Source organism: Ornithodoros turicata, chromosome 2 (assembly GCF_037126465.1).
Source record: "Ornithodoros turicata isolate Travis chromosome 2, ASM3712646v1, whole genome shotgun sequence".
In the NCBI taxonomy this organism is placed as follows: Eukaryota; Metazoa; Arthropoda; class Arachnida; order Ixodida; family Argasidae; genus Ornithodoros; species Ornithodoros turicata.
The window spans coordinates 86,850,504-86,873,919 of NC_088202.1; the positions used below are offsets into that span (position 1 = coordinate 86,850,504).

Sequence of the window (23,416 nt, forward strand, 5' to 3'; positions counted from 1 at the left end):
TCACTTAGTATATTGCGATGCGGACGGCAAGCAGACGACCTCGGAGACAAACGCCAGCGCTGCGCTCCCATTCGTGTGCCTGGCTTACGTCATCATGGTGTTAGCTGCAGAGGGAGTGCGTATCTTTAAAACTCGTTTATTTAATATGTAAGCTGTTTCCGGAAGAGAGAATTGGCCATGTTGACTGTGAAGCGGTGACGAATATTACCGTACTGGTCTCATACATACGTTCCCGGATGCGATAGTCCCTTTAAGAAAAATGTTGCCACGACCCTCTGTTTACAAACATGTGACGCCACGAGAAGACCGGTTCGAGGATATATTTTGCTGTGGTGGGCAAGAAGAGGGAAAGACGCGTCGGCTGATAGGCTGATAAAACTGATAATGCCCACCAGCATCCTTTGCGCGGCGGCATTACGTAATCAATGACGTAAGTGTGCGGGTCGTCTATAGCCACCGGTTTGTTGTTGCCATGGTCTCGAAGCTAGGAGTGATCACGCAGTCCATTCGTTGGATCATTTTCCTTTACTGCAGTCAGGCCGAATAGGGAGGATTTTCAATGGATCCACAGGCCCAGCAGGTACGACGTCCATACCTCCTTCGGGTGGTATTGGCGTAATTATCTCGGGAGGTTCGGTATCGGGCACGTTGTATTCGTCCCCGAATCGTATATCTGGGATACAGATGCCGCTCATGCCAAAGCCAGCCGTGTAGCGAACACAGGTGAGTGTCGGGCAACATGGGTTAATTAAGAAGTGGCACTGTAAATGAACGGAAAGCAAATATCTGTATCAGACAAGTAAGAACTTTCCAGTTTTTCGAGTGCTCAACGTTAGGTGTCCAAAGTCCCTAACCGTACAACAGAGCACCACTGTATGACATACAGGGATAAAACATGAACAGGGTTGTTAAGTAACTTAGTAAAAGTATCTGAGTACGTGTACTTAGATACTTTTTGTGTATCTGGAGGAAATATTAGATACATTTTCAAGCACGCACTTCTAACTGTAACTTCATTACTTTTTTCAGTAACTTGTATCTGTCTTTTTGAGTATTTTTTGAGTAAACACGACGAAACACCGTCGCCGAGCAGGAGGTGGCACGAAGGGTGCGCCGACACTAGGGATCCTCCATGCGCGTGAGAAGCTGCAGCAATCCGTCGAGGCTCCCCTAGCCGACACATGGCACGAGCTCCACTCCTCCTCGCCTTTGCTGCACGTGCTCACGCCCTCGCACGTGACATTCCTTGTTCCTCGCCACTCTCTTGGCGGCCTTGGCGGTAGTGAAGAGAATGGCAGAGTTTGAAGGCGTCGACGCCACCTCGGGCGCGGACGCCGTCTATGAGGCTGTAACTACGAGCAGCCCGAGCAAAGTTGCCTCCGTTCTGTCAGAGGTACCGTGGCCACAATATCGAGAGCACTTTAAAGTCATCGGAACGAAGGAGAGCGGGAATCTTGAGCTGAAATGTCTCCGCTGTGAGCCGAAGACGAGGTTTCTAAGCGTCTCACCTGTCTCGGTTACCCCCAGTTTAGGCGTTCCTTTCAATGTTTTGCCTGCAATTACGTATGATTACCCAAGAAGGGATATATCTGTGGCTCTAGAGTGACACCTATTATGAGCCAAAGGCGAAAGGTATGATCTCCGTACAGAATTGCAAAAAGTAACTCCACCCATACTCGGATACTTTTCCAAGGTATTTGTAACTGCATCTCACTATTTTTTTCTTGTCAGTAACTCTAACTGTAACTTAATTAATTTTGAAGCTGAGTATCTGTAACTGTAACTTAGTTACTTTTGAAAAGTAACTTTAACAACCCTGAACATGAGATATAGCGACGTGCACAAAGCGGAGTTAAGTCTTCGCCCTGTCCACTTGCAGCCCAGAATGCCCCTGTGCACCCCACACTTAGGTAATGTCAAGTATTGTATCAAGTACTGTTTAAGCCTATACTTGAGGAAGCGGAGAGCATGCTCATTCGTGCGATCAATTTTTCGTGTACCTTTAAATCGGCAGTTTCCGAAGACATTCGCGAGGACTTGATTTCGCTGTCGAAAACCTGTTTCGTTTCGCGTAATGAACGCAAATATCTGCCAGGGCTCGGACTTGCGTCTCCAAGGTTTGCCACCTCAACAGGAAGCTCCTTCCCGAGCAGCACATTCGACCGGACCGATACCGGCGGAGGGTTGGGGATCCACCGGGGTACGGCACCGGCGAGTCATCCATTTTGCAACATCGCACCAGTGCTGGCCCGGTATTGGCCATGGGTACCCATGCCCGACAGTGCCCCGACGTGATTTTGATACACATAGCTCGCGCACTCTGCCGCTCGGGATGCTAGTTTTTTTGGGTGATTGGGTGATGATTTTGGGTGACTAGAGTCACCACATTAAGAAATAGATACATCCAAGGCCTTTCGAAATGCTTGGAACAGTTTATTTCGGTACTTTTCCAAACATTTGCTTCTCTAAAAAAATATAAAGCAGATGTTCTTTCCTTGTACGCCGTTTTCATCGCAGCAAGTATTATATTCTTGTTCGCTGTTCCCGGCCTCTGCAGTAGCCTCCTTCTTGCGGGCTTCATGTCCCCTTCTCGGTCTGGCCCCCCGGCAAGGAAGCGACCAAGTTTCCCGTCAGTGTCTTTTTCTGTCGATGCTGGGTACCGCTTTAGAAGTACCTCTGTAAAAATAGAGGGAGAATTTGGTAGGTGTTACAGGTGCTAACCTAAATGCACAAAGCTCATTTTTTAGCGCGACACACAATGAGCACTTACACTTCGGTGAGTACCAGAACCATGCATATCCTTGAAGCACATCTACTGTACGATAAGCGTAACCGTAACATCCCGGAGTGTCCTCTAGTGATCAGGAGCCTGATTTCGCTATACTATGGGCTGGGCAAAGCAGCGTCCTAGAACACCAGGATAATCACCAAGAATGCAAGAAGGTAGTCGCGAAGTGGAGAAGTTATGCTTCTGCTGAGCGCCCCTGACACCGTAGAGCAATGCTACGTTGTTAGTCAGCAGCTTGTTCATCACAAGCTGCACCGTTTCTTGAATTGAGTTCCCTCCCAGCCGGGACAGCATCTCAATCTGAAAAGAAGATTAACATGTAAAATTGCTTAGACCGGAACTATGCATCCCAAAACCACAAGAATGGCTCACCATATGTGCCCTGCCTTTGGCCTCTGCCAGTACTGTGTCAAGCTGGAGAAGGTCGCATTCAGTTTTCACAGGGAGGTCCTGGATGTCGAAGCTCGTAACCAAATTTCACTGGCAGTACGCTTGCAGACGCTGTTCCACTGACTTCACTGTTTTTTATATATATCAAGTAGTACGGTGAGTATGTTCCCGTCAAGACCTGGAAGACATTGTCGTGACACGACTATGTAATACAATAGAGCAACATGCCAAAGCCCACCTTGAGCGAGACCTTGCAGCACTGCTGTTACGATGCTGTCATGTACGCAACGCAGATGTTAGCAAAAAGAGGAAACGAAGAACTTACCTGCATGTTTACCTGCGTAAACTTACCTGCGTGTTAGATATGTTTGCGTTATGGCAAACATCGTGTTGTGTCTGTCCCTTCGTGTTCCCTAGTCTCGGGGTTTTTTACATTATGCATCATACTTTTTTTATTTAGCGGTCGACAGTGCGTCTGGCCAACTGTCACCACAACAAACTAAAGGGACGCACAAAGAAAATTAGAGGAGAGGGATACAAATGCTCAGGCATGCGCGGAATGGTACGATCACATGCGCACCGAGGGCCGGTAGCCAGCCTGTAGTGTGCAGCGCAGAACCCAGACCGTCGGATATAGCTCCGTTACCCGTCGGGGGTCGACGCTACCCTCCTTACTCTCTCGTTTCTCTCCACCGGTGTCCAAACGGGATCGTGCTGGCTCCCGGTACGCGGTATTGACCAGCAGCGGCCCGGTTGCCCCGATGGGACCCCGACCCTCACCCGACATATTGTGCTGCTCGGGTTAGAGCACCTAATACTGGCTCTCTAACGTCCGATAATGGTGACACATTTACTGCCCTCCACGCCTCTACATAATGGTGATAATGGTAAGGAGGCTAGGAGAATTCCAACAATTGTCGGGATCGTGATATAAACCAAAAACAAAGGTGAGGAACAAAAAATATTTTAGCATGCAAGTGAGAGAAATACGTGCGGCGAACCCGAACTTGTCTTGCAAAAGACGCAAGTCAATGCGGTTAGTTTCACTGGGGACAAAACATGGTATTCATTTTCATATCAATTACAGATTTGTTAATAAAAAATTATGAAAGCTAGACAGATGCAAGTGTGTTATGCGGTCAGGCGGACATCCTGTCGGAAAGCGTATGTAAATATATGGACGACTACTAATTTACTAATCAGCTTATTAATTAAATCTTTCGGCGAAATGCGAGATCCCATGCAGTATTTAAATAATATATTTTTTTAATATCCTGAAACGAGCACGCACTCTGAGATATAAGTCGCTAAATTTTGCTATGCAAATGAGCCACAACCGAAACCACGAACTTCTCGAGCGCAAAAGGAGCGACGGGCATTCGCATCGGAGGATCACGGGTTTTGTAGCGATGGAACTGATTGGAGTAGGCGCCAATCTGACGGCCAGAGAGACCGTTCTTCGGCCCAGATACGCTGGAGGTGACGTCGTTTCTGCGCTCGAGAAGTGCGTAGTTCTGGTTTCGGCTCATTTGCATATCAAAATTTGACGTTTTATATCTCAAAGTACGTGGTTGTTTCAAGATTTCTTTTAGGGTGGATTGAATAATGATTGATTCGAATTATCCTGTCTCACATTAGGCTAGTTCCATCTCAAATCGAACAATCCGGTACACTTGATGTCTCGAATGAACGGGAAAAAAATATATGTTGAAGCCATCGGTGAGTTAGGAGAAATAAACGCTTTCCGAATTCTCTGCGCTGCGCGGTTCGGGAAATAGAAGAGGAGGAAAAAACTGCCTCTCATAAGGCGACGTCGTCGCGAGCGGGTTTGAGCGTTCGCTACAAGGCCATTTCTTCTCGCATTATAGTAATTTATTGATCTGGCTTTAGACCACTTAGGGCACAATAGGATCCTTCGTTAGCAGTGCTGTACCGGTTTTTATCTGTCTGCAAAAAAATATCAAAGTTGACTCAAAGTGCCGATAAACACAATATTCACTGCAGCTTTGCGGACGATGTACAAAACGAATAAGACTGGGCTTTATGCGGTTTAATTTGTCATTCATAGGGCTATCGAATGATGTATAATTTGTTGCTCTACTCTTTAAGGAACGTAAGCGATACCTCTTTTAGTAGCACCATACCACCGAAAAATGACGAACTTCGGAAGCCTTTATCTAAAAAAACCCACCAAAAACTTACCTCGAAAATTTTATATGTTGTAGGTAGTTCCTTAGACTATGCACAGAAGCAAAATCAAAATTCGGACTTGATCGGTAGGCGCACTGTGAATTTTTTGCCAGCCCTATACGCGGAGCGCATTCAAGCGGAGGCACCGCGTCCCGCGTGTTGCAAAATCGAATTTTCCAAAGGGACTTTGAACTTCTGTCTTCATATAAAAAGTAATTGCTGTCATTTGAAACCATTCTGAGGTTTTAAGGTTTCCTTTTCAAGGTTCTGAGCGTTTGCGTTCATAACAATGGTGTAATCGCTGAATCTAGATTGTGGAGCAACCAGATGTGCTCGCATTTTTTGCGGCACTTGCATTGCAAGTGCTGGGAGCCCGCGAAGAACAGAATGATTTTACATCTTTGTAAGAGGCATATCTGTTCAGGGTTATTCTAAACAAGCATATTTACTGTACGTATTATGGCAGGAGGGACGCAGTGACTTCCAGTATTCTTTGAAACATTTCTTTCCTATGACCTCGGACGGGGGAAATTGCACTCAGGAAAATGTTGTTGTGTAGCGCCATACGCACACACTCAAGGCTAATTCATGGTGCCTTTTGTGAACCTTGCCCAAACAGCCCGACTGGCGCCGCTGTCCGACATGTTATTCGGTTCGACATGCTGCAACCATGGGAAGGTCCTGATCGCATTTACTCACTGAAGACACCTTGCGCAAAGTTTCGCCTACACACAGACGACGCTTCACTCACTTCTCAACTACAGAAGTGCAAGGAGTGCCCTTATACAGAGTGTGCGACGGCATCTGCATTACTGTAGTGTGTCGTCCTGGTATGTCACCTACCTCAATGGCCACTTCGTTGTACTGCGCTGATCGTATGGATTTCGCTGACTACAGCATCATACACAAGAACAAAGTGCTATAGACAAAATATTTTCGCTTTGCTTCGGAGATCGGCGTAGCTGCCATAAAGACTGTGGTTCCACCAGATCAAGCCGAAGGCGTAACAGAAATGGGCCAGCTATGCAGAAGCTGCTTCAAGTACTTCACAGCAAAGGTGGCTGAATCACAACACGCAGCAATGTTGCCCACATTTGAAAGAAAATCTGACAAGAACCTGCCATCAAAAGTAACATTAAGAAAATGGCTTCCACAACGGCCTAAAGCAGTTCATGACACGAGCACTCTCATCCACCCGGAATGCTCTGCATAACTTTCGTTACCCCCCCCCCCCCCCCCTCCTTACCTTCGTCACCTTGTCTTCTTCGCTGTCAAGTTCTTGCTATTCTGTGTACTGTAAATATGCTTCGATATGATCACCGTGGACAAATATACCTCTTATAAAGACGCAAAAGTATTCTAAGGCATTCTGTTCTTCACGGGCTCCTAGCACTTGCAATGCATGTGTGTCATCCCGCGAAAAAAAGGTGAGCACATATGGTTGCTCCACAATCTACATTCAGCGATTACAACACTATTATGAACGCAAGCGCTCAGAACGGTTTCAAATGATAGCAAATACTTTTTATGTGGAGATAGAAGTTGAAAGCCCCTTTGGAAAATTCGATTTTTCAACACGCGGGACACGGTGCCACGGATTGAATGTGCTCTGTGTATAGGGCTGGCAAAAAATTCACAGTGCGCCTACCGATAAAGTCCGACTTTTGATTTTTCTTCTGTGCATAGTCTAAGGAACTACCTACAACATATAAAATTTTCGAGGCAAGTTTTTGGTGGGGTTTTTTAGATAAAGGCTTCCGAAATTCGTAATTTTTCGGTGGTATGGTGTTACTTAAAGAGGTATCGCTTACGTTCCTGGCAGAGTAGAGCAACAAATCATACATCATTCGATAGCCAGATGAGTGACAAATTAAACGGCATAAAGCTCAATCTTATCCGTTTTGTATATCGTCCGCAAAGTTGCAGTGAATATGGTGCTTTTCGGCACTTTGAGTCAACTTTGATATTTTTTTGTAGACAAACAAAAACGGACACAGCACTGCCAACGCAGGATCCTATTGTGCTTTAAGTGGTCTAAAGCCTGATCAAGAAATTTCTATAATGCGAGAAGAAATGGCGTTGTAGCGAACGCTCAAACCCGCTCGCCACGACGTCGCCTTAGGAGAGGCAGTTTTTTCGTCCTCTCCTGTTTCCCGAACCGCGCAGCGCAGAGAATTCGGAAAGCGTTTATTTCTCCTAACTCACCGATGGCTTCAACATATATTTTTTTCCCGTTCATTCGAGACATCAAGTGTACCGGATTGTTCGATTTGAGATGGAACTAGCCATTATCCAGAAAGCATCGAATTCGAAAACGAATTGATTAATTTTAGGTAATTAGTCACCCAGTAGTTACATGCGCTTTCCCACAGGATGTCCCCGTGCTCACATAACCCACCTGCGAAGACGGCGTCTGTTTAGCTTTCACAGCTTTTCAATACAAAAAAAAGATAAAAAATATATATCACGGATAAAAATGAGCACCCTGTATATACCACGACAAATGTGAAAATTAGCAACGAAAAAAGAAGCCCAATCCCTTTGTCTGCAGACGTCGCCATACCAGCACTACACAGTGGCTTAGTGCTTGTACACCTAGGTTTCAGTTATAAACCTGTAAAAATGAATTACTTTTGTGAGTGATAAGGTTTAGTCAACACCAGGCAGCTGTCTTAGAGCATTCCCGGCAATAAGCAACGTTTATACGGGGAGGAGGAGGAAACGTGGAGGGCATAAGGCACACACAATAACATCCACGTTTCTCGCATTCTAGGCCCAGGCCTCCGCCACAAAAGTCTGTCTACACCAGCGATCATTCGGAATCACTCTGAGCTGATGAAACATTCAGAGTTTTACAGACGCCGATACATTCAACAATAAATGAATGCCCAACGGGGGCTTCTTTTCTGCCTGAACCATGGCTCGCGTGCTTCAGATAATTAGTTGAGTGTTTTCTAACGATCTCCAGGATCACGCAAAGCCTCAATACCCACACTAACGAAATGCGTGTACTTACGAGTGTCCCCTCCTTAGTACAGTTTGTGCTTTGTTCGGGCATCGAAAGGTCTAGTAGCAGAAGAAGGCCTACCTGAATGAAGAGGTAGAATGAAATCAATTCCACCCCTCCAAACCTGACATATACAAATAGAACCATTTACCGATGCACATGTTGTGATATTTAATGCGAACCATTCTGCCTGAAACGGACATTATGAGCGGGGTATCTAATTATAAGCATCGGGAATGTCACCAAAGCGCAGCACTATAGCACGGCTTGCGGTTGGCAGCAGCTGACCTTGATCTCACATTCGTGACGTTGAACGTTCGAGCGCGCGCCTTCTACTTTGATCGCGTCCTACGTCATCATATCGTGGTGTACGCACTCGCGACGTGGGCTGTAGAAAGGAAGGAAAGTGCGCTTCACGGCTGTGGTAACCAAACGTCGGCTGTGCGGTCTTCAAATGTCCTGCCTCCTACATCTCTTTTGTGAAACGGATATGTTCCGACAGACCACTCGATCAACTGGCTTTGTTTCGTGAGTTCGTGAGCCCTGCACCTCCTTTCAGACAGCCTTTCTTTCTTCGGCACGGCTCTGTGTTTCGATGTAGCTGAATACGTTGCTTGAAACGGATACCGAAATAGTTAAATATTCCTCCTTTAAACTCACCTAACCTAAACCCTAAACCTAAAACTCAAAGCTCTTCTGACATTTCTGGACACCATCGGACTTCGATCGTTATTGTGAAGGGGCTCGTTATTTTATTCCCCACTTTCCCACCAGCAATGGGGTAGAGTATCGCCTGTGGCGATGAAGCTCCCCACTCTCCAAAGCCAAAATAAAGTTGTTGTTGTTGTTGTTATTCTATTTCAAGCGTACAGTACGTTATGGGACTCGACTGGTGTGGAAGTTCGTGGGTGCGTAACGGTCCCGTTCGCATCGGTACACACAACGCAACACGAAAAGCTGCAAGCGTAATAAGCGCGGACCCCATAACAAGCGACACGCGACGCGCTGCAGAATTTGTCGCTGTCGTGTCTGGTCATGGCGCGACTTCCTGGTCCATTTGAGCAGCGACATTTCGTCACCGAGAAATGATGTTTTTGGAGAAGCAATGCTTATTTTATTCGAGCTAAGTTGTAAATTGCCATAAATATACCAAAAATAGTATTTCATTCGTCAAAACGAGGAGAAATTGTAATGAAGGTGCTATGTAATATTCGCCGTAACGCAGTGGCGCTGCGGTTGAAGTACCCAACGCCCCGCCCACTTCTTCGTCTGCTAGTTTTGTTGTTTGCCCTCTCCACCCTCTTCCTTGCCCACGCGTTCAGTTCTTGTTTCACGCCGCCAAATCTAGCTGGTTTTGTCAAACAACAGGCAACGAACTCAGCGACATGCTACAAATATCTACTGGGAGTAGATGCAGAAATATTGAGCCGCGACAAAACTTTTTTGACGCTCGTGTGGCGGCAGTGACGTCGATTTTGTCGCTTCTCGCGTGTATCTGCTGCGTGTCGCTTGTTATGGGATTCGGGCTTTAGACCTCTACCAGAGAAACGTCATCATGACGTTGGTAGACAGACTGAAACCGAAACAAAATCGGAAGGGGAGGGCTGGGTTCCACGAATGGGCACTTGCTCGCCTCCTATTGTGAGAAAAGTAGGACCGAAGGTCCCGTCCCTTTCAGGGACCATAGTAATCCCCTCAAGACCGTGGCTTCCGGGCGCGACCTTGTTCGACTATGACATCACTTGTTTACAAACAGGGAGAGGTCAATGAACTGTCACTTCTGGCCGGCTGCGTGACGTGGGCCCATGAAACTCGGCACCCTGATTGGAAATGACCCGGGCTCCTGCATATTTGGCCGCCATTGCTATACTTCGGTTATTGGGAACACCAGTCGTATAATGAGATATGTCGAATTGTCGATGTGGGTGACCTGCGTTTGGCCGGTTTAGAGAAACATCGTACGTATGCGTCCTTAATAGAGAGTTTTAGTGCATCGTACACTATCGCCTTTGCGTACGGGAGTGATAGCGTTGATGATTCTGCGAACGCCCACAACAGAAAGAGCGCTTTGCGCAGTTCGCAGAACCACGAGCGCTATCCCTTCCGTACGCAGAGGCGATAGCGTACGATGCACTAAAACTCTCCAAACATTGCGACCGCAGCTTACTTTAGGCTTAAAAATCTTGCGTACTGATTGACAATGACGTTACCTTTTATATGTTCGATGGCTCTTCGCCTGTTGCCATTTTTGCGAACGCCACGTCTCCTTATGTAACATCTACAGGATGTCCAAGCTAACATGCACCGGGGTAAAAAAACAAACAAAAAAAAAACTGGCAGATATGTCGTAAGTTACAGTGGCATCAAATCGACGACAGCGACAGAGATGTTTGTGTGCCCGTGGCGTATCCTTTGAAGTGAAGCCGCACGCGCGTCTCTCTGTCAAAGTCGATGTGCTTTATGATAGCGGTGGCTCCGTTTATCATCCCGTCGGAGACATCAGGGTTGCAAGTGATCAATGAGAAACGAGATAACAGCTGTCGCTGTAGAATATCTCGTCATGTCTGTTAGTCTCGTTCCTTCGCTTCATCTGGGTTTTCGGCGATGCGACGTACAGGACACGGTGTAAAAAACGCGGTGAGCCATAAGCGAGTGAAAGCTGCTGAATATTGTGAGGGGTCGCCTGCTCTAATCGCCTGCATTTTTCATGGTGCTGATTAATTAATTAGGCGCAATTAATTAGCTAACTTTCTTATTATTCGTTTTAGGACCGAGAGGCGAATTGGAAAGTTGTAGAGCGTGTTGATTTGTGAAAGTTGTTGAGCGTGACACCCATCGAAATTGCTGTTATACAGCGTACGTCTTGCGTGGAGTTCTTTTTCCTCGCGCGCGAAATCCGAAACTGTACCAAGTGGCACGAGGCGAGCGCACATATCGCGCGCCTGGATTTCAGAGCTCTCTAGCGTACACAAGAACTACTACATCCGTTATCTGCCGAGAAGGGCGACCTTCAGGTGAGCAGGTGAGCTGGGGGTCGCTTCTTTCAATTGGCTTTTCAAAACAACTCAACAATTCCGCTCTAAGACGAATGATTAAAAAGTTAGGCTAAATTGCGCCTAATTAATTAATCAGCCACCATGAAAAAAATACACGCGATTAGAACACGCGACAGCTCACAATATTCTGCAGTTTTCATTCGCTTATGACGCGCCGTGTTTTTTAGATCCCGGTGCACGCTAGCTTGGACACTCCGTATGTACTGTCGTGGTCACTGTTACCCAATCTCTCGTTTTCGTGGCGTCGCTCCGATAAGCGCCCGACTACCGGAGAGCAGTGGAAATAGCAATGGACAGGTCGACCGTCACTTTGGGGGTAGTCGGTTGCAGGTATGGTATGGTTTATTGACAACACCTGTAAGAACAACGGCCCGAGTACTTTGCTGGAAGCACTGCCATCATGCCACCCCAACCTTCGGGCAAAGCGGTCAAGAACAGCTCTTTTCAGAGCTCCACGTCACACGCGGACTCCTTCAACGAAGCGACCTCTTCGAGCCCGGAGTCGTCGGCATGCAAGCGCCGGAGGCACGACGATATGCTACGACCAGACAGCAGTGCGGCCGACGCTGACACCGGCACCGTCAACATGGAAGACGACAGCGTAGCACCACTGCTGCTCAAGAAGGGACGCAGACCTGGCATCCCGATCACAATTCGACCGGTAAATCCGTTCGAGTCGCTGTTGCAGGTCAACCCTAACAGCATCGTAAAGGACATTCGGGCCGTCACTGACGCGCCCGTCTCACGACAAGAGATTTACGCCGACGGGACAATGACTCTCACCGTCGCCGACCCCGAGGCAGCAAAAAGCATCTGCGCCATCCAAGTCCTCGTTGGTGTACAGGTTTCGTGCTTTGTGCCAGTGGCGTTCACAAGGAATATCGGGAGAATCAGTGGTGTGCACGACCCGTACAGTGATCAACAGCTGGTGGACTTCCTACGCGAGGATGGTGTTGTTGAGGCGCAACGCATCTTCCGCTACCGCGCGGGACGAGGAGGCGAAGCGACGAAGATCCCCACAAGTAGTGTTATCCTGACTTTCCGCCAAGACATCCCACTGCCAAGCAGGATTGAACTTGGTTTCAACAGCTATAGGGTTCACGAACATGTGCCCCTAACACAGTGCTTTCGCTGCCAGCGCTTTGGCCACATCGCTCGCCACTGCCGGAGCGGTGTGCGCTGCAAGCGCTGCAGTGCATCTCACAGTCATAAGGACTGCCCCAACCCCGCAGCAACCAAATGTGCGAACTGCGGCGGAAGCCACGCGGCGACCTACGGTGGGTGCCGCACCAGGAAAGCAGCCCTGAAAAGGACGAAGACAAGATTCCTCGAGAATCCACCGACGATAGCAGCCAAGGCCACGGAAACCTGCCGGCATGCGCGACGACAGCGCAGTGAGAGGTGTGAAAAAAACCCCGCAGTCATAGAGGAGCGGGGAAATAGCACTTCCCCAGCAGCTGCAACGGCGCCGGCATTCCATCGACCTCCCACGGGCCATCCCAAAGAGCAGCGGACCGACGAGAAAGACACACGACCTGACGGGAAGCGGCCGCTACTTCCCAACAGGAAAGCTTGGATCGCCATTGGCAAAGCGCCGTAGCTGCCTTAGCCAACTTCAAGCTGTGCCACACGCAAGATCTCCTTAGCGTCCTGCCTTCCTCTTCTTCTTATTTTCCTTCTTCATTCGTATCTTTACTCTATTTTATTTTTATTTTTCTCTTCACTGCTCTTCTTACCTTGATGTTTTCTTTTAAACCCGATCCTTCTTTTTTTTATCTATTTATTTTGATTTTTTTTTCGGGATAGCAAGCCTCTCCTGTGATGGCTAACCTTCCCTTACCCCTTATCAAACAAACAAACAAGCGCAATGAAAGAAGCCTCAGGAAATCATTCAGGCAAGTCTCAGATAAGCAGCCTTCTTTCATTGCACTTCAGCCGGTCTTTTTTTTTTTTTTTTCACACGTGTTGTCAACAAGTAATACCATGCCAGCAACCCAGCCATCCCCAAAATGGCAATCGACCGGTCCAACGCTGTTTTCTCTGTTCCCCGATAGTCGAACGCTTATCGGAGCGAGGCCACGGAAACGGGAGATAGATTAACAGTGGTGCATTCCACGCCAAGTGATCCACCGGTGCTCCTCGACCATCGCAGAGTGTCACAAAAAAAATCAGGGTTCATTGTGGTGGTAGACATATACCACATCCCAAATATTATCATGGCCTCCCTTACCCCGTTGCTCCCTGTTCATACATCCACCACGATATACGCCGACGACATCTGTATCTGGACTTCTGCAACCCGCCGACTGCAACGCTCTCTACATATAATTACCACTTACCTTGCCTCCCGTGACCTAACAGCAGTGTTGTACGTAGCGCCGTTACTAGTAGCGGCGCTACCGTATCCGTTACTTTTTTCGGTAGCGGAGTAGAGATCGCGCTACTTTTTTAAACTGGTAACGAAAGAAGTACTTCCGCTACAAATTTGCGGTAGCGCAATCTTTGAGCGCTACCGCTACTTTCCGAGCTGGGGTTCGCGACAACTCGACTTCGACCTATCATCAAGCCTCCACTTTGCCTGCCTTAGATCAAGCTGCCCGATATCACAACTCATTCTGGGAAGGCCGGGCAAATAGCCGGAAGGAGGGCACAGAGGCCGTTATCTTACAAAGAGGATGTGTCCTCCACGTGTTCCCTATTTGGGATGAACCTTCTTGAAGATTTGGTGCATTGTCGGAGTTGTTTGCAAACTGACGTCACTCCATTCTGGAGCCGTCCTCGCTAGCTATGAGTCATGACATTCCACATGACATTGCACCACGTACGCTTAGGTGCTTGACAGTTGCCATTTCTTGTCCGCTGCAATGGAGGAACCATGGCATGCTACAGTACAAAACAGTAGCGTGGTGTTCAGATGTCTACTATGCGCCTCGGTGGGAAAGCTTTATCTGTGCGTCAAGGAAGTCAACGTCCAATTTGAAAAAGCACAGCATATAGGTATGTCTACTAACTTCTCGTTCCGGGCAATCCGAGTTTTTTTTTTTTTTTTTTTGTGACAAAGCTGTTGAGCCTTTTATCGGTAGACTTGCTTTGTGCTTTAGAGGATGAGAAAAAGATATGCAGGATACCGAGTAGGCTTTAGTAAATCTGTAAAAAAAAACGGTTTTCAAAATTTTAGCCTTCAGGCGACCCACGTGTAACCTCCATTGGACGTCGATTTATTATTTTGGGATATTATTTATTATTTTGAGATATTGTTTTATTTTATTATGTACTATTTTAAGACGTTTGAAGTACGTCATCAACGATACTGTTTGTTTCTTTCCTAAAAAGTAGCGCATAAAGTATCTCGTTACTTTTTACGGGTAACGGTAGCGGTATTCCGCTACTTTTAGGTACGTGTAAGGATGTCGGGATTTCGTTACTTTTTGCTCAGGTAGCGCGTATCGGTATTGCGCTACCTTTTTCGGGTAGCGGGTACAACACTGCCTAACAGCCTCCCCAGCGAAGACTGTTGCAATGGCGTTCTCGCGCTTCCGCAGGTATCCGCTCTACCTTGACGGCTCCCCCTTGACTTTTGCCACGTCGTGCCGATACCAAGGTTTAATACTTGATCGCGACCTAACGTGGTCCCGCCATGTGAAGATGATTACTACAAAGGCGCCTGCCTCAGTTCACGTCCTCAGACGTATCGCTGGTGCGTCCTGGGACCCGTCCTGCTCTGATCTTTATCGCGTCTACCAGGCCCTCGTGTTGGGGACACTGCGTTACAGCCTCCCTGTCTTGCATGCCCTCAGGAAAACATAGGAGCGCGAGTCCAGGCCCGTGTCCTCCGCGTTTGTTTGGGAGTACCACGAACATCAGAGACTTACTGTACTCTTGCTGAACCACGCGAGACGCCTGTTCCCCTTCGAGTATATACTCGCTATCTCACCCGACACCCTCACCACTATCTCCGCCGTATTGACGACGACTGCCATGACTCAGCTTTCGGCAAGGCCATCGCCCGCCTGAAGGATCATCTTCCTTCCTCCTCAACTGCTCCCTCTTATGCGCCAGCAATATGGACCTTTGCACGTCGTGATATCTGCTCCTCCATCCCCGGTCTTCAGCGCAAGCGTGACACTCCCGCACCTGTAGCTCTCCAACTCGCTCTCGACTTTCTGCACTCCACGTATCAGAACCATCGCCAGGTATACACGGACGGCTGAGTCACGGCAGACAGCTCGGGCGCTGCATTTTATATCCCTGATAGTGACTTTCAGCAAGCCTTTGCCCTCCCTTACCCAATGTCCTCTATGGGAGCAGAACTCCTCGGCATCCTGTCGGCTCTTCAGCACTTGCTCGGCCTGTCGGCTGCACAGTGGGTTTTTCTGACTGACAGCAAGGCTTCACTGGATGTGCTGCTCTCTTTTCGCCCCAGCACAATATGCACTCTCCACGTGCTCATAGTGCAAGCTCTCACAACTCGTGGCTACTGGCCATTCTGTGACGCTTCAGTGGATCCCGAGACAAGTAGGCCTTTTGGTAAAACCCGCGCAGACACAATGGTGAGACTCGCAATATCTACCAGAGCTCTCCCTGCTACCCCTAATGACCTCTGCTTGTTCCCTGCACATTCGCCGGTGGCGCTGTGTCCATACACGGCAGTTCCGAGCGGACTCTACCTCATATGATCATTTCGTACGTCTCATTGGCCCCCTGCAGGACTTTACTATTGCCTGCCGTTGCAATAGAGGTGAAGAGTCACTCCTCCATCGTCTTCGAATGAATGTTGCACGCATATCTTCACTCCTGTACAGGGCCGGCGATGGGGGGGGGGGGTCGAGTAAGGCGACCGCATTAGGCCCCGCACACGAAGCCCTCAACCAGTGATTACTGAAATTATTACTGATTATTAAATTACTGATTAGTGAAATATCAAGCATGCAAATCGTGTGAAACAGGCCCCGCGATGTGCCTTTGCCTCAGGCCCCGCACACCCCCACCACCGGCCCTGCTCCTCTATAAAATGCGCCAGACGAACTCCCCCAATTGCGCAACTTGTTCTGTGGAAGCCGACATTGAGCACTACCTATTATCCAGCAACCGGTACCTCTCACAAAGACTCATCCCTCAACGCCACTTGCGACAACTTGGCTACCGTAACGTCTCTTTGGCCACCCTGCTCGGCCCGGTCCTGCACAACCAGGGGGCGGTTAGGACTACCCTCTTGGGCTTTCTTCGTACCACCGGCCTCTCGACCAGCCTCTAAGGCCCCTTTATGTGCGTGGGTGTTTTTTTGTTTTTCTCTTCTTCTTTTCCTTTTTTTTTAAGGAATAAGAAGTCGGCCTACGCCTGACTAACCTTTCCTTTCCCATTCTTTTTTCAATAAACATATCCCCCCCCCCCCCCCCCCCCCCCAAATATTAGCCTCGAACACCGCCGCGTTCCGACGCTAGAGGACTCTGAAGCTTGCGCTACGAGCAAAAACCATACTCCCGATGGGAGCGTGTCGTGAGCGTCCTACTGCACCAAAGAAGCTCAAAATTTAAACATGCTTTCTAGAAGGACCATGCCAGCTACTGACCGAGTCTCAGTAGTCTATCGCAAAATTTAGGATTTGGGGAAACCTGGGAAACACTTAAACATTTGCCCAACGTTGACATTTTTTTCTAAAATAATTACAACCTCTAGCAAAACCAAATTTTGCGGGTGTAAAATCCATCAGGACTACCTTCTAATAAAAAAATTCTGAACTCTCTTCTCAGCGATTTAGGTGCAGTAAAAAATTCGTAGAATCACGGAAATCCTTTAAAAGTGCATATTTCAGAGAGAATATTTTCAACCGCGATAACAAGCTAGAAAGACGTGCTTCACGTAGAGCTGTAGAAGAACACATCATTTGTACGTGGAGAAAAAATTAGAACAATACTTTTTGTTAACTTCAAGATTCTTTTTCTTTCTTTTTTCTTTTCTTTTTTTCGCCGGCATACTTGCGACGTAGGCTTCGCAGCGCGGTCACCGAGTATGAGCGCACCTTGCTCCTGATCACCTCGAATAAAGTAGTATAAAACTAAAATTATTGCGACAGAAATGCTGGAGACTGCCCTCTAAGCTAAGTCAACATTAAAAGGGTGATTTGCCTATTCACCTTTTTCGACAGTCTCAACGGCGGGACTGCACAAGAGGTCCAAAGTTCGCATGGCGGCTGTTTCCTCTTTTTCCCTTTTGGCCCTTGCCGCCGTACAACTATAAAGTTTCACTGTCTATAGGTCTCGACCTTGCACACCTTGCATTCCGTTATAGGTTTCTGCTTCGTTCAGGTCTCATATTTCTTTCGCCTTCGTGGACAATAATGATGCTTGACCAATGAAAACGAGCTAATTGTTCTGCTTAGGAAAATTCTATATTTACGGCAGTTTTAAGAGACCATAGTTTGAACTCGACTGACTTGGACATGTGTAATCTGCTCATCTTGGTTTGTTAAAGCGCTCTTTTCGATTGTGGTTGTCGTTGAGCTATCCACTATTTTGTGCTCATGCGTGCGCTAGATAAATATGTGCTATGTATGTGTTATATTCTGTGCGAGAGGAAATCTCGCTGAAACAAGGCTGAAATTTTTTTAAATATATACGTTATGTTAGCAACGCCAAGAAGGAATTATGTACATTATGCTACATTCGCTACAGCAAGAACAGTCCCTTTTCGTCGAGGAATATTGTTGTTTTTGAGTGAGAATGACGTCAGCTTTGCAGCAACCTGACAGCAGGAGACCGCAACAAAAGAATGATGTGTTCTGTGCCAGGCACTGTGAGGTCATTTCTGTATCTCGGAGGAGGATCGTATATAGTCTCCCTTTCATTTTCATTTTTGACCACTCATACGGTGGTGCCATTTTTGGACACCATAGGACTTCGAACCTTATTGTGAAGGTGCTCATTATTTCATTCCCCACATCACCATCAGCAATGGGGTAGAGTATCGCCCATGGCGATGAAACTCCCCATTCATCATCCTAAAAATAAAGTTGTTTTGCTATGTTTCTCAAATATTCATTTGCACATGTGTACAAATCATGAGGCGTCAATATTTAGCTGTTAAATGGCAGCTGTAGGCTAGCTTTTGCTGCGACCCTCTCCAACGTTCATCCATCAGTGCCGTCACAGGGACCCATCCCACGGTATATGTTGCAAGGAATGCCAAGGAGCGGATATTCCAAAGTCATATACGTGGTGACAGAGATTGACGACGTTTTTATTTCTATTTCCTTATAGTATTGTGGCGCAGCACTATCTGTGAAATAAGAATTTTACTAAGGAATGGATCACTAACTGTTATCTCAAAGCGCAACTTTCACACGAGTGGCAATCGTGAACAACTCGGAAGGACAGAGAATCCCAATAATTGAATGTAACCCTAATTCGTTGTTTCCTGGGCAAATGTTATAGTAAAAGAAGCTACGGAAAATGAAGGAAAGCGATTCAACACTTACCCCTGTTGATATTACTAGCTGACTAGATTACTATAGATGTACTAGCACAGCCTAAGTTTGATCGACGTGTTTCAATAGGTTCAAAATAGCGGATAGCTCAATGGCAACAACAAGAAGCGGTTTACCAAACCAGGAAGAGCAGATTACACATGTCCTGATCAGTCGAGTTCAAAACACCGAAAAACATACGCAGGCAAATTTTTTCACCGTTCGGTTTTAACCGAAAAACACCGACTACAAATGAATGTCCGAAGAAAGATTAGGGAATAAAGCAGCAGCAACTGATCAATTGATTGATCAACACTATTGATCAACCATTGCACACGTTAAATTTAAGAGGGGATATCACCGAGGAGCCATCTCCGATTCACGACTTTGTTGCATGTAGATGGCGCCACACAAACATCCGGGTCTCATCAAGGTGAAAGCTCTAATGAATACCCCTGTTACGAGTTTCTCCTCCGCGGGATTGTGTAGTTCCATAAACACGTGTGACCTCCTTGACTATTGAGGTGCAGGGATCTCCCGTCATGTGTGGGTTGCCAAGGTCAACTGAGCTAAAGGAAAAAAGACAGGTCCGACCAAGGCGAATTCTTCTTCATTGTCTCTTTGTGGACAGCATCTCCTGACTTCTGGGGTTGATGTTATCTTAGCTTTCCTAAGCTTTCCATGTCTGAGTTCTTCGACACCAGCACGCAAAGTCGAAGTGTTACGTTTCGTTCGCCGCCCTTATTTCTTTAAAATTATATTGACCTGCTGATGTTTCTTTGGCTGGGAGTTGCAAAACATTTCGCAGATAGAAGCTAGGCTTTCGTAAAGCCAAGTGCTGTGTATTCACAGAAAAAGTGCGGTGCATTGATTGATTGATTACATTACGATATAGAATTTCTCCAATCTGCAAAACACACACGCAAGCGAACCTATGCTTGATTAACGATGAAAGAAGAAAGTCACTCAAAAGGTTAGCCAGCTGTAGGACTCGAACCCACATCTTAGTTCTTTCATGTCTATGATTGATGTTTACGAGTCTCATACCATTTTTTATTTCTCCTTTATTGGAAACGGTCACAATCGGGCAGGGGGACACAAATAGGCGACAAACCACTTTTGTTTAGAACTTCTACTACAATGTCATACCTTCGTCCTATTCGATGTCTGACTTATGGGTGACGGAATAAATGGTCCTAGAATATGAACCCACAGAAGAAAAAGAAAAGGCCATGGCAGTAAAAGAGTCGCAGTCGGTAAAAATGTGAGCGATATCGTTGGGTGAGCTCTTGTCCGATGAGCGATTGTCGGCGCCCTGGTGAACTTCATTCCGATAGAAATTAATTCGCAGGGGCACTACATGCGAAACGAATTGTAAATAGCTGTATTCGAAACGAATATGCGAAATTTTTCTTCTTCTTCTTCTTTTTTTTGTTTGGTTTTTCAGCTGAAGAGGGGAGACCACTGGTTATTTTCATATCTTTGTCATTCACGAACAGCAGAGGTCAGATAAAGGTTTTTCAGTTGTCTTCTGATAATTCAATTGTAGATTAACCGTATCAGCAGCAGAAGCGGAGTTGTAAGGGCAATGAAACAATTGAATAAGTGTGTGTACAGCTTTTATTATCCATAAAACATCGACACAGACAAGTCTGACCAACAGCTGAAAAAGACTAGCTTCCAGCGAACTAGTGCAGCGAGTCATATCGATTTCATGTTAAACTCTGAATCAAATGTAGATTTCATTAATCCATTAACACACGAAAGAAGAAGAACAAAAGAAACAAGAACCTACGTCTCCCAATTTCAACAAATCGGAAGATCGAATGGTACCACTCGATCGGCTTTGATGTGCTTCATCGGCGATCTGCAACTACGCCCCTGCATTTTTGTCCGCGCAGTACTCTCGGGCAGACTTGTGTGTAACTCGTTACTAGTAATTGTGTTAGTTGTAATCAATTACTTTTCTGAGGTATTTTTAGAGCAATCAGTTACTTTACTGTGAAATTAAGTTTTCGAGTAATCAGTTAGTTCACTGTGAAAGTAATTTTTTCAGTAATCAATGACTTTTCCGAGTAATCGATTACCCAGTAATTGGTTACTTTTCTGGCAGAGATTAACTTGTCTTTCTGATGTTCTGCACCAAGTCAAGCCCGTCAGCCTTAGTTGGGCCGTTCTTCTTTTTTAGTGACTCTGGTTCTACTATAGCAAGCGGAGGTCATTGTAATAACGTTCTGGAATCTCAGGGTCTCTCTCCCAAATCCCTTCCTACACCAGAGGTGTGGTACATGAAGCTTTTGGGGTTTAGTGAGTCATGGGGAAGTTCCACGCAATGTTCTCCCACAATCGGGTCAATGGCTTCCGGTGCCATAAATACAGTAGCCGTACAGATCTACCTCTTCTACGCGTTTGTGTTTTTTGCTGTTCTTCAGCTGTTCCGCTGTTGAACAGCTTTTTCTACACCCGTACGCATGGTATCCACCACATGCGAAATCATTATTCAGCATGAAACGGACGTAATCTTTAAATTTCCTTATCAACTTAGCTTATCTTGCTACAATTTACCTAGACGTTTCGTGTCCTCCGTTGCTTTCAATGCTGGAGCAGCGCTCATATTATTTTATGCCCTCTAGTCTAACGTGTGCAGCTTCGACATTATTGAAATGTTTCTCCCTGGTTTTCTTTTAAATAATCAATCAATCAATTATTGAAATGTGTTCGGTTTGGAAGAAACATCGATGCGATTAGGAATTCGAACGTTGAATTGCATGTTTGATTCGGAATTCAAATAGAATATACGACTACTCGCTTTGGTTGACCTTTCCTTTTTTCCCTTTTTCTTTATTTCATCTTCATATCCCCCCCCCCCGTGTTTATTCACACTGTAGCAAAAAGCCGACGTCCAAAGTGAACAAGCCCACGTGCATCAATATTGGGTGTCCCTCAGGGGACATTTTTTTGTGTGCACATTTCTTCCAGCTGATAATTTTTTCGGTGGCATTTTGATTATTTGGGGCGTGGGGGCATTTTTTCCTAAAACCCTGCACCGGAGCAACTAATAACAAAAGCAGTGCCGATTTTCATACTCAGTGCAATTAAAAACTTGTATGAGTTCAAAGACAGCACCATATAAAAGTAGGCTACATGGTCCTTTCACCGAAAAATTGGCGGCCACTGTGCACAGAAAACAAACAAAAGTGATCGACATAGCTGCAGACTTGCCTGCCGGAAAACTTGCATTGCTATACCGATCAGGTCGGAAAAACCCTAGGCAGGGAACAGACTGGGAGATTGCGACACACATACTATCTCCAACAATCCCAAACAGCAGACGCTTTTGTCATTTCCTTACCTAATCTTCCAAACAGAGCTGTTTCAAGGACTTCATCAGAGGGAATGGAACCTTTCAGGAAAGGGAATCTAGGATAGGGTGTCGGATTTACGCTGCTGTGTGGCGGAGGGATTCTTTGTACCCCTTTAGCCCGCGATATGGCGCCACAGGGAGGCGCAAAATGCAGCGCGTTACCAACCTTCACATTTTATCATATATCGAGAGAACAGATAATCGGATGTGGATGATCCTCGTGTTAAAATGCTCTAGAAAGATTTTTGCTTTGCCGCTCCAGGAAAATTTCCGCATAGGTCTCTTAGTTTTTTTATCAGAGCGTGTCAAAGCTTGAGTATCCAACTTTGGTAATTTTTTGTACTTCAATAACACGTTTAGAAAAATGTCTTGAGAAAAGCAATATTTTTTCCTGAAGCGACAAAGCGCATTTCCGAATGCTATCCAACAAGACCAGTGTCGTGAAAATCGGTTCATTATTTACCGAAAGAGACTGCAAAGTTTGTCCCATAGAAAATACATGGGGCCGCCGGAGGTGGTATCCCCTCTTAAGTACTGCTTTCACGATTTAGGTACCTCCAGTTCGCGGTGGAGAAATAAAGTGTTCCTTTTGTGATGTCTAACAGGGGCTAATATTGAATTGTTTATTGGTTTTAAGGCTGTGCTGAGACGCAGAGTTCTTGAAATTATACGTTGCAATTTATATTCGCTGATAAGTGCAGGGTAAACCATGTACACGCTAGAAAAATCACCGAAAAACACTGCTTTCATGAAAATAAGTAAACACCGAAAAAATGCGCTGAATCCGCCCTGGAATAAAAACCGAAAGCGGGCAACCCTACATATATATTTGTAATTTACATTCCAACATCCAAATAATGCATAAATCCATACCGAGAACAAATTCTATTATCATCGGGATTTATCAGTAGGACCAGACCAAACTGCATTTTCTTCTGGGGCTCCCCCATGTTTCCTGCGGTTCCGAAGCCGTGTATCTCTACAGAAACTCTATCGTAGTGCTTTCGACGGTATCTCGTACAATACGTTGCATTTTCTGCTCGATCTTGTAGCACTATTCCTACTATAAGTGACATGCTCACCGCTCGTAACATCGTTCCGTTTCCTTACGTCCCGCACCTTGTAAATACTTTCTCAATATGGCAATTATATTTGAAGG

At 46.3% G+C, this 23,416-nt stretch overlaps 1 long non-coding RNA gene across 1 annotated transcript; it reads right to left on the reverse strand.

The window, feature by feature from the left end:
- Window positions 1–105: 105 nt before the first annotated feature.
- On the reverse strand, window positions 106–23,416 carry LOC135383814 (uncharacterized). Its single transcript, XR_010420082.1, has 3 exons — window positions 23,340–23,416; window positions 8,385–8,456; window positions 106–761 (listed from the first exon to the last, which is right to left on the reverse strand). It is a non-coding gene; the product is annotated as an uncharacterized LOC135383814 (long non-coding RNA).